The sequence below is a fragment of the Oncorhynchus tshawytscha genome, linkage group LG06 (genome assembly GCF_018296145.1).
Source record: "Oncorhynchus tshawytscha isolate Ot180627B linkage group LG06, Otsh_v2.0, whole genome shotgun sequence".
NCBI classification, from domain to species: Eukaryota; Metazoa; Chordata; class Actinopteri; order Salmoniformes; family Salmonidae; genus Oncorhynchus; species Oncorhynchus tshawytscha.
The window spans coordinates 21,138,795-21,149,884 of record NC_056434.1 but is presented as its reverse complement, the minus strand read 5'-3'; positions in this window follow the sequence as shown (position 1 = coordinate 21,149,884).

Below are 11,090 nucleotides of genomic sequence, written 5' to 3'. Positions count from 1 at the left end.
AGCAGATTCCAGCAGTAACAGCCTGCTGTCTGACAGAAAGTCCAGCAGATTCCAGCAGTAACTGCCTGCTGCCTGACTGAAAGTCCAGCAGATTCCAGCAGTAACTGCCTGCTCCCTGACAGAAAGTCCAGCAGATTCCAGCAGTAACTGCCTGCGTTCTGACAGAAAGTCCAGCAGATTCCAGCAGTAACAGCCTGCTTTCTGACAGAAAATCCAGCAGATTCCAGCAGTAGCAGCCTGCTGCCTGGTTGGTTCACAGAGCGAAATCCTCCACATCCGTCTCTCCGTGTCACGCTGGCTGATTCTGTGTGGGCGGCATCCCACTCACTGAGAGTGGCCACAGGGATGATTACAGCGCCAACTGAATGGCTGGACAGATACAGATGCAGGACACTATCCATAAAACCTTGGTTCCATTGGTGTCATAGACTGTAATACTATGTGAATCCTCCATTATTCAGACATCACTAACTGTATTGTGTAAATGTGAAATGACTGACTGAGTAATACTGTAAAAGTTACTCTGTATTAATGTAGCTCGTTTTAGACTACTACACTGTTTATCCTACAGTTACTCTGTATTAATGTAGCTCGTTTTAGACTACTACACTGTTTATCCTACAGTTACTCTGTATTAATGTAGCTCGTTTTAGACTACTACACTATTTATCCTACAGTTACTTTGTATTAATGTAGCTCGTTTTAGACTACTACACTGTTTATCCTACAGTTACTCTGTATTAATGTAGCTCGTTTTAGACCACTACACTGTTTATCCTACAGTTACTCTGTATTAATGTAGCTCGTTTTAGACTACTACACTGTTTATCCTACAGTTACTCTGTATTAATGTAGCTCGTTTTAGACTACTACACTATTTATCCTACAGTTACTCTGTATTAATGTAGCTCGTTTTAGACTACTACACTGTTTCTCCTACAGTTACTCTGTATTAATGTAGCTCGTTTTAGACTACTACACTGTTTATCCTACAGTTACTCTGTATTAATGTAGCTCGTTTTAGACTACTACACTATTTATCCTACAGTTACTCTGTATTAATGTAGCTCGTTTTAGACTACTACACTGTTTCTCCTACAGTTACTCTGTATTAATGTAGCTCGTTTTAGACTACTACACTGTTTATCCTACAGTTACTCTGTATTAATGTAGCTCGTTTTAGACTACTACACTGTTTATCCTACAGTTACTCTGTATTAATGTAGCTCGTTTTAGACTACTACACTGTTTATCCTACAGTTACTCTGTATTAATGTAGCTCGTTTTAGACTACTACACTGTTTATCCTACAGTTACTCTGTATTAATGTAGCTCTGTTTTAGACTACTACACTGTTTATCCTACAGTTACTCTGTATTAATGTAGCTCGTTTTAGACTACTACACTGTTTATCCTACAGTTACTCTGTATTAATGTAGCTCGTTTTAGACTACTACACTGTTTATCCTACAGTTACTCTGTATTAATGTAGCTCGTTTTAGACTACTACACTGTTTATCCTACAGTTACTCTGTATTAATGTAGCTCGTTTTAGACTACTACACTGTTTATCCTACAGTTACTCTGTATTAATGTAGCTCGTTTTAGACTACTACACTGTTTATCCTACAGTTACTCTGTATTAATGTAGCTCGTTTTAGACTACTACACTGTTTATCCTACAGTTACTTTGTATTAATGTAGCTTGTTTTAGACTACTACACTGTTTATCCTACAGTTACTTTGTATTAATGTAGCTCGTTTTAGACTACTACACTGTTTATCCTACAGTTACTCTGTATTAATGTAGCTCGTTTTAGACTACTACACTGTTTATCCTACAGTTACTCTGTATTAATGTAGCTCGTTTTAGACTACTACACTATTTATCCTACAGTTACTCTGTATTAATGTAGCTTGTTTTAGACTACTACACTGTTTATCCTACAGTTACTCTGTATTAATGTAGCTCGTTTTAGACTACTACACTGTTTATCCTACAGTTACTTTGTATTAATGTAGCTCGTTTTAGACTACTACACTGTTTATCCTACAGTTACTCTGTATTAATGTAGCTCGTTTTAGACTACTACACTGTTTATCCTACAGTTACTCTGTATTAATGTAGCTCGTTTTAGACTACTACACTGTTTATCCTACAGTTACTCTGTATTAATGTAGCTCGTTTTAGACTACTACACTGTTTATCCTACAGTTACTCTGTATTAATGTAGCTCGTTTTACTACACTGTTTATCCTACAGTTACTATTAATGTAGCTCTTTTAGACTACTACACTGTTTATCCTACAGTTACTCTGTATTAATGTAGCTCGTTTTAGACTACTACACTGTTTATCCTACAGTTACTCTGTATTAATGTAGCTCGTTTTAGACTACTACACTGTTTATCCTACAGTTACTCTGTATTAATGTAGCTCGTTTTAGACTACTACACTGTTTCTCCTACAGTTACTCTGTATTAATGTAGCTCGTTTTAGACTACTACACTGTTTATCCTACAGTTACTCTGTATTAATGTAGCTCGTTTTAGACTACTACACTGTTTATCCTACAGTTACTCTGTATTAATGTAGCTCGTTTTAGACTACTACACTGTTTATCCTACAGTTACTCTGTATTAATGTAGCTCGTTTTAGACTACTACACTGTTTATCCTACAGTTACTCTGTATTAATGTAGCTTTTTATCTACTACACTGTTTATCCTACAGTTACTCTGTATTAATGTAGCTCGTTTTAGACTAGACTCTACACTGTTTATCCTACAGTTACTCTGTATTAATGTAGCTCGTTTTAGACTACTACACTGTTTATCCTACAGTTACTCTGTATTAATGTAGCTCGTTTTAGACTACTACACTATTTATCCTACAGTTACTCTGTATTAATGTAGCTCGTTTTAGACTACTACACTGTTTATCCTACAGTTACTCTGTATTAATGTAGCTCGTTTTAGACTACTACACTGTTTATCCTACAGTTACTCTGTATTAATGTAGCTCGTTTTAGACTACTACACTGTTTATCCTACAGTTACTCTGTATTAATGTAGCTCGTTTTAGACTACTACACTATTTATCCTACAGTTACTCTGTATTAATGTAGCTCGTTTTAGACTACTACACTGTTTATCCTACAGTTACTCTGTATTAATGTAGCTCGTTTTAGACTACTACACTATTTATCCTACAGTTACTCTGTATTAATGTAGCTCGTTTTAGACTACTACACTGTTTATCCTACAGTTACTTTGTATTAATGTAGCTCGTTTTAGACTACTACACTATTTATCCTACAGTTACTTTGTATTAATGTAGCTCGTTTTAGACTACTACACTGTTTATCCTACAGTTACTCTGTATTAATGTAGCTTGTTTTAGACTACTACACTATTTATCCTACAGTTACTTTGTATTAATGTAGCTTGTTTTAGACTACTACACTGTTTATCCTACAGTTACTCTGTATTAATGTAGCTCGTTTTAGACTACTACACTGTTTATCCTACAGTTACTCTGTATTAATGTAGCTCGTTTTAGACTACTACACTATTTATCCTACAGTTACTCTGTATTAATGTAGCTCGTTTTAGACTACTACACTATTTATCCTACAGTTACTCTGTATTATCCTACTAGTTTTATCCTACAGTTACTCTGTATTAATGTAGCTCGTTTTAGACTACTACACTGTTTCTCCTACAGTTACTCTGTATTAATGTAGCTCGTTTTAGACTACTACACTGTTTATCCTACAGTTACTCTGTATTAATGTAGCTCGTTTTAGACTACTACACTGTTTATCCTACAGTTACTCTGTATTAATGTAGCTCGTTTTAGACTACTACACTGTTTATCCTACAGTTACTCTGTATTAATGTAGCTCGTTTTAGACTACTACACTATTTATCCTACAGTTACTATTAATGTAGCTCGTTTTAGACTACTACACTGTTTATCCTACAGTTACTCTGTATTAATGTAGCTCGTTTTAGACTACTACACTGTTTATCCTACAGTTACTCTGTATTAATGTAGCTCGTTTTAGACTACTACACTGTTTATCCTACAGTTACTCTGTATTAATGTAGCTCGTTTTAGACTACTACACTATTTATCCTACAGTTACTCTGTATTAATGTAGCTCGTTTTAGACTACTACACTGTTTATCCTACAGTTACTCTGTATTAATGTAGCTCGTTTTAGACTACTACACTATTTATCCTACAGTTACTCTGTATTAATGTAGCTCGTTTTAGACTACTACACTGTTTATCCTACAGTTACTCTGTATTAATGTAGCTCGTTTTAGACTACTACACTGTTTCTCCTACAGTTACTTTGTATTAATGTAGCTCGTTTTAGACTACTACACTGTTTATCCTACAGTTACTTTGTATTAATGTAGCTCGTTTTAGACTACTACACTATTTATCCTACAGTTACTTTGTATTAATGTAGCTTGTTTTAGACTACTACACTGTTTATCCTACAGTTACTCTGTATTAATGTAGCTCGTTTTAGACTACTACACTGTTTATCCTACAGTTACTCTGTATTAATGTAGCTCGTTTTAGACTACTACACTGTTTATCCTACAGTTACTTTGTATTAATGTAGCTCGTTTTAGACTACTACACTGTTTATCCTACAGTTACTCTGTATTAATGTAGCTCGTTTTAGACTACTACACTATTTATCCTACAGTTACTCTGTATTAATGTAGCTCGTTTTAGACTACTACACTATTTATCCTACAGTTACTCTGTATTAATGTAGCTCGTTTTAGACTACTACACTGTTTATCCTACAGTTACTCTGTATTAATGTAGCTCGTTTTAGACTACTACACTGTTTATCCTACAGTTACTCTGTATTAATGTAGCTCGTTTTAGACTACTACACTGTTTATCCTACAGTTACTCTGTATTAATGTAGCTCGTTTTAGACTACTACACTGTTTATCCTACAGTTACTCTGTATTAATGTAGCTCGTTTTAGACTACTACACTGTTTATCCTACAGTTACTCTGTATTAATGTAGCTCGTTTTAGACTACTACACTATTTATCCTACAGTTACTCTGTATTAATGTAGCTCGTTTTAGACTACTACACTGTTTATCCTACAGTTACTCTGTATTAATGTAGCTCGTTTTAGACTACTACACTGTTTATCCTACAGTTACTCTGTATTAATGTAGCTCGTTTTAGACTACTACACTGTTTATCCTACAGTTACTCTGTATTAATGTAGCTCGTTTTAGACTACTACACTATTTATCCTACAGTTACTCTGTATTAATGTAGCTCGTTTTAGACTACTACACTATTTATCCTACAGTTACTCTGTATTAATGTAGCTCGTTTTAGACTACTACACTATTTATCCTACAGTTACTCTGTATTAATGTAGCTCGTTTTAGACTACTACACTGTTTATCCTACAGTTACTCTGTATTAATGTAGCTTGTTTTAGACTACTACACTATTTATCCTACAGTTACTTTGTATTAATGTAGCTTGTTTTAGACTACTACACTGTTTATCCTACAGTTACTCTGTATTAATGTAGCTTGTTTTAGACTACTACACTATTTATCCTACAGTTACTCTGTATTAATGTAGCTCGTTTTAGACTACTACACTGTTTATCCTACAGTTACTCTGTATTAATGTAGCTCGTTTTAGACTACTACACTGTTTATCCTACAGTTACTCTGTATTAATGTAGCTCGTTTTAGACTACTACACTGTTTATCCTACAGTTACTCTGTATTAATGTAGCTCGTTTTAGACTACTACACTGTTTATCCTACAGTTACTCTGTATTAATGTAGCTCGTTTTAGACTACTACACTATTTATCCTACAGTTACTCTGTATTAATGTAGCTCGTTTTAGACTACTACACTGTTTCTCCTACAGTTACTCTGTATTAATGTAGCTACTACTACACTGTTTATCCTACAGTTACTCTGTATTAATGTAGCTCGTTTTAGACTACTACACTGTTTATCCTACAGTTACTCTGTATTAATGTAGCTCGTTTTAGACTACTACACTATTTATCCTACAGTTACTCTGTATTAATGTAGCTTGTTTTAGACTACTACACTATTTATCCTACAGTTACTCTGTATTAATGTAGCTCGTTTTAGACTACTACACTGTTTATCCTACAGTTACTCTGTATTAATGTAGCTCGTTTTAGACTACTACACTGTTTATCCTACAGTTACTCTGTATTAATGTAGCTCGTTTTAGACTACTACACTGTTTATCCTACAGTTACTCTGTATTAATGTAGCTCGTTTTAGACTACTACACTATTTATCCTACAGTTACTCTGTATTAATGTAGCTCGTTTTAGACTACTACACTGTTTATCCTACAGTTACTCTGTATTAATGTAGCTCGTTTTAGACTACTACACTATTTATCCTACAGTTACTCTGTATTAATGTAGCTCGTTTTAGACTACTACACTGTTTATCCTACAGTTACTCTGTATTAATGTAGCTCGTTTTAGACTACTACACTGTTTATCCTACAGTTACTTTGTATTAATGTAGCTCGTTTTAGACTACTACACTGTTTATCCTACAGTTACTTTGTATTAATGTAGCTCGTTTTAGACTACTACACTATTTATCCTACAGTTACTCTGTATTAATGTAGCTCGTTTTAGACTACTACACTGTTTATCCTACAGTTACTTTGTATTAATGTAGCTCGTTTTAGACTACTACACTGTTTATCCTACAGTTACTCTGTATTAATGTAGCTCGTTTTAGACTACTACACTGTTTATCCTACAGTTACTTTGTATTAATGTAGCTCGTTTTAGACTACTACACTATTTATCCTACAGTTACTTTGTATTAATGTAGCTTGTTTTAGACTACTACACTGTTTATCCTACAGTTACTCTGTATTAATGTAGCTCGTTTTAGACTACTACACTGTTTATCCTACAGTTACTCTGTATTAATGTAGCTCGTTTTAGACTACTACACTGTTTATCCTATAGTTACTCTGTATTAAAGCGCACATCGTGATGTGTATTGAATGACATTGATCATTTCAATAAATTACAATATTGGTAAGAATAATGATCATTTATATAAAATGCATAAACTGCATGCCATGCAGGCTAAAAGAAAGGGATCTATAGATACGCCAAGCATACATAACTATTCAGGAATGTCTTGGCTTGGTTTTTAATTTGGGGTCTGGGTTTTGTTTCAGGGTTTTATTCCCCACAATATGTTTTTCATTATTTATATAAAATGCACCCCAACATCACCAGCTGTGTTTCTTCAGTGATTTCTCTTTATTTGTGGCTGTATTATGAATGTATCTGGTCAATCAAACAATAGGCAGTTTGAAACTTTAGAACCTCGTCCCCAGGCTCAATTTCTAGGTTCAGAGAGAGAGAAAGAGAGCTGACTGATGGGCGAGATTACAAACCTTATGACATTTCACTGACATAAATTCATTTGGTCTGCTTTTCACTTCTCCAGCTTCTTTAAAGAACAGCTGTAATTGGTTACATGAGTTTCTGTTGGAGTCAACCCTGCAGGCTGCTCTAGAGCCACAGCACTGTACTGCAGATCGCTTTACCTTGACTTTGATGTATTATTCTTACTGGTCTATTGGCTGGTGGGAGGGTTTGCTGCAGCCTTCTTTGATAAGATAATATGTGGCTCCTGCTGTGACGGGCTTGTTTTAGTAGAGCTGGCCTGGCCAAGGTATTGATCCAGGGTGTTCCTTTATCCTGAACTGGAGCACAACAGAGGAATCTTCACACAGACCCAACATGCTTCTCAAACTATGCAACAGTGGATTTTTCATAAAACCAAGAGCAAAATAGAAAGAACAGAAGTTATAGCTTTGCTGTAGGGTGGTAAGTAGATCCACACATTAGTGCTAATCTAGGGTTGCAAAGGGAGGGTTTATTACTAAAATCCTTCTAAGTTTACCAGTAAATTACCATCATTTTGGTAACTTTAAAGTTTTTGGGGAATTTTATCAGATGACATCTAGTGGCCTTTTAGGGTTATTCAGAATTTAACAGGTGTGGTGTAATTATCTCTGGCCCTCTGTGGCTCTAGCAAATGTAGACTATATAAAATAATCTTATAAGATGATTCTAAAATAAAACATAGAATGGCAAAGCTGTAAAATATTATCCTAAATATAAATCATCAACTTAGTGAATACCATTGGTGTTTAAATATGAGGGTCTCTCAGCATGAAATATCATTTTTTTTGTGCACTTTTATTTATTTATAGAAATATGTCTCTGTTTGAAATGTTTTGTCGCAAAATTGGTGGCAGTTGTGAAAAAAGTCAATTGTTGCAAGAGTTCCAGAGTTAATTGTAAATAATGCCATTGTTGATTAGATGCTTTTTAAATTAATTTGGCTATTTCTCTTAAATCATACAGTATGGTTTATCTACTAGAAACTCATGGACAATATAAACAGATATAATAAATGAATAGTGTATATGAATACATGTTTTAAAAGTTACCATAGATTCTATTAATTACTGAAGATTCCGGTAACATTTGGTAAATTACCAGTATTAGTTTAGCAACCCTAGTGCTAGTGGTTTATTATTTATTATAGTGATAATGTGACTAAGATTTACTCCAATGATTAAAATAACCTATCAGGGAATCTGATGGAATGCTGGCATTTATCATTCTGTCATATTTGCTGATGTTGGCTAGGTGATAAGGTTCTTATGGGCTGGGTTTACACAAGCAGCCCAATTTTGTTCCAGCTATTGGTCTTTTGACCAATCACATCAGATGTTTTCACAACAGCTCTTTTCCAGAGCTGATCTGATTGGTTAAAAGACCAATTAGTGAAGAAATATCTGAATTTGATTGCCTGTGTAATCTCAGCCATGAAGGCTGAGACTGCTACCATACTTTCCCTCCCCTCTGCTATAGACTGGGAATCCTTATCACTGTGGAATCATCATTAATTGATGTGCTTTGGCTCTGGTGTATACAGTGCATTTGGAAAGTATTCAGACCCCTTGACTTTTTCCACATTTTGTTACGTTACACCCTGATTCTAAAATGTATTAAATTGTTTTTGTTCCCTCATCAATCTACACACAATACCTCATAATGACAAACCAAACACAGGTTTAGACATTTTTGCAAATGTATAAAAAACTGAAATAACACATTTACATAAGTATTCAGACCCTTTACTCAGTACTTTGCAGATCTGTACCTCGACACAGTCCTGTCTTGGAGCTCTATGGACAATTCAACCTCATGGCTTGGTTTTCGCTCTGACAAATCAAATCAAATCAAATGTATTTATATAGCCCTTCGTACATCAGCTGATATCTCAAAGTGCTGTACAGAAACCCAGCCTAAAACCCCAAACAGCAAGCAATGCAGGTGTAGAAGCACGGTGGCTAGGAAAAACTCCCTAGAAAGGCCAAAACCTAGGAAGAAACCTAGAGAGGAACCAGGCTATGTGGGGTGGCCAGTCCTCTTCTGGCTGTGCCGGGTGGAGATTATAACAGAACATGGCCAAGATGTTCAAATGTTCATAAATGACCAGCATGGTCGAATAATAATAAGGCAGAACAGGAGCATCAGCACGGTCAGGTGGACTGGGGACAGCAAGGAGTCATCATGTCAGGTAGTCCTGGGGCATGGTCCTAGGGCTCAGGTCCTCCGAGAGAGAGAAAGAAAGAGAGAATTAGAGAGAGCATATGTGGGGTGGCCAGTCCTCTTCTGGCTGTGCCGGGTGGAGATTATAACAGAACAGAACATGGCCAAGATGTTCAAATGTTCATAAATGACCAGCATGGTCGAATAATAATAAGGCAGAACAGTTGAAACTGGAGCAGCAGCACGGCCAGGTGGACTGGGGACAGCAAGGAGTCATCATGTCAGGTAGTCCTGGGGCATGGTCCTAGGGCTCAGGTCCTCAGAGAGAGAGAAAGAAAGAGAGGAGAGAATTAGAGAACGCACACTTAGATTCACACAGGACACCGAATAGGACAGGAGAAGTACTCCAGATATAACAAACTGACCCTAGCCCCCCAACACATAAACTACTGCAGAATAAATACTGGAGCCTGAGACAGGAGGACACACACTGTCAACTGTGGGACCTTATATAGACAGGTGTGTGCCTTTCCAAACCATGTCAAATCAATTGAATTTACCACAGGTGGACTCTAATCAAGTTGTAGAAATATCTCAATGGATGATCAATGGAAACAGGATCCACCTGAGCTCAAGTCTCATAGCAAAGGGTCTGAATACTTACGTAAATAAGGTATCTGTTTTTTAAATTAGCTGAAATTTCTCTAAACCTGTTTTCTCTTTGTTATTATGGGGTATTGTGTGTAGATTGATGAGGACATGATAATTGAATACATTTTAGAATAAGTCTGTAACGTAACAACATATGTCGACCCTCAACACCTGGAGGGAACAACACTGGAGTGGGAAGGAAAGATGGGAGAGAGAATTGAGGCAGGTTGGAGGAAAGACTTGTAGTCACCGTGCCTTTCTCCTCTTCTCGTCCTCCTCCTCTTTTTCCTCTGAGTACCATTAAAGGTTGAAATGAGACAAACCACAATCATTAATGCTTCATTCATTTATTTACTGATTGGAAAACCCCAAAATAACATTTTCAATTGTTTGGTCCCTCAAGGCTCAAATAGGTAGGGGTCAACAAAGGCTAAGTTGTTTATAAAGCTCTACTTTTTTTAACTAGTTCTTTGAGAAATTGTGCAGTAATAACTAACAAGCAGGAATACAGAAATATATATTTTTTTCTTTCATGGAAATAAATATCACAATCATAGCATATCAGTTAGCATTGCATGACTCCTAAACAAAGGTAAATGTCATAGAATACAAAACCTCTAGAAGTACCAGTGCTGATTTAAATGTCTATGTTCTGCCTCAAAAGTGTCGACCAACAACCAGGGAATCATTTGGTACAGTAGTTCTGAGAAACATGGAGATACGTATTAAAATGGTTAATTGTCATGCAAACCTATGCACCGTAATGCATCA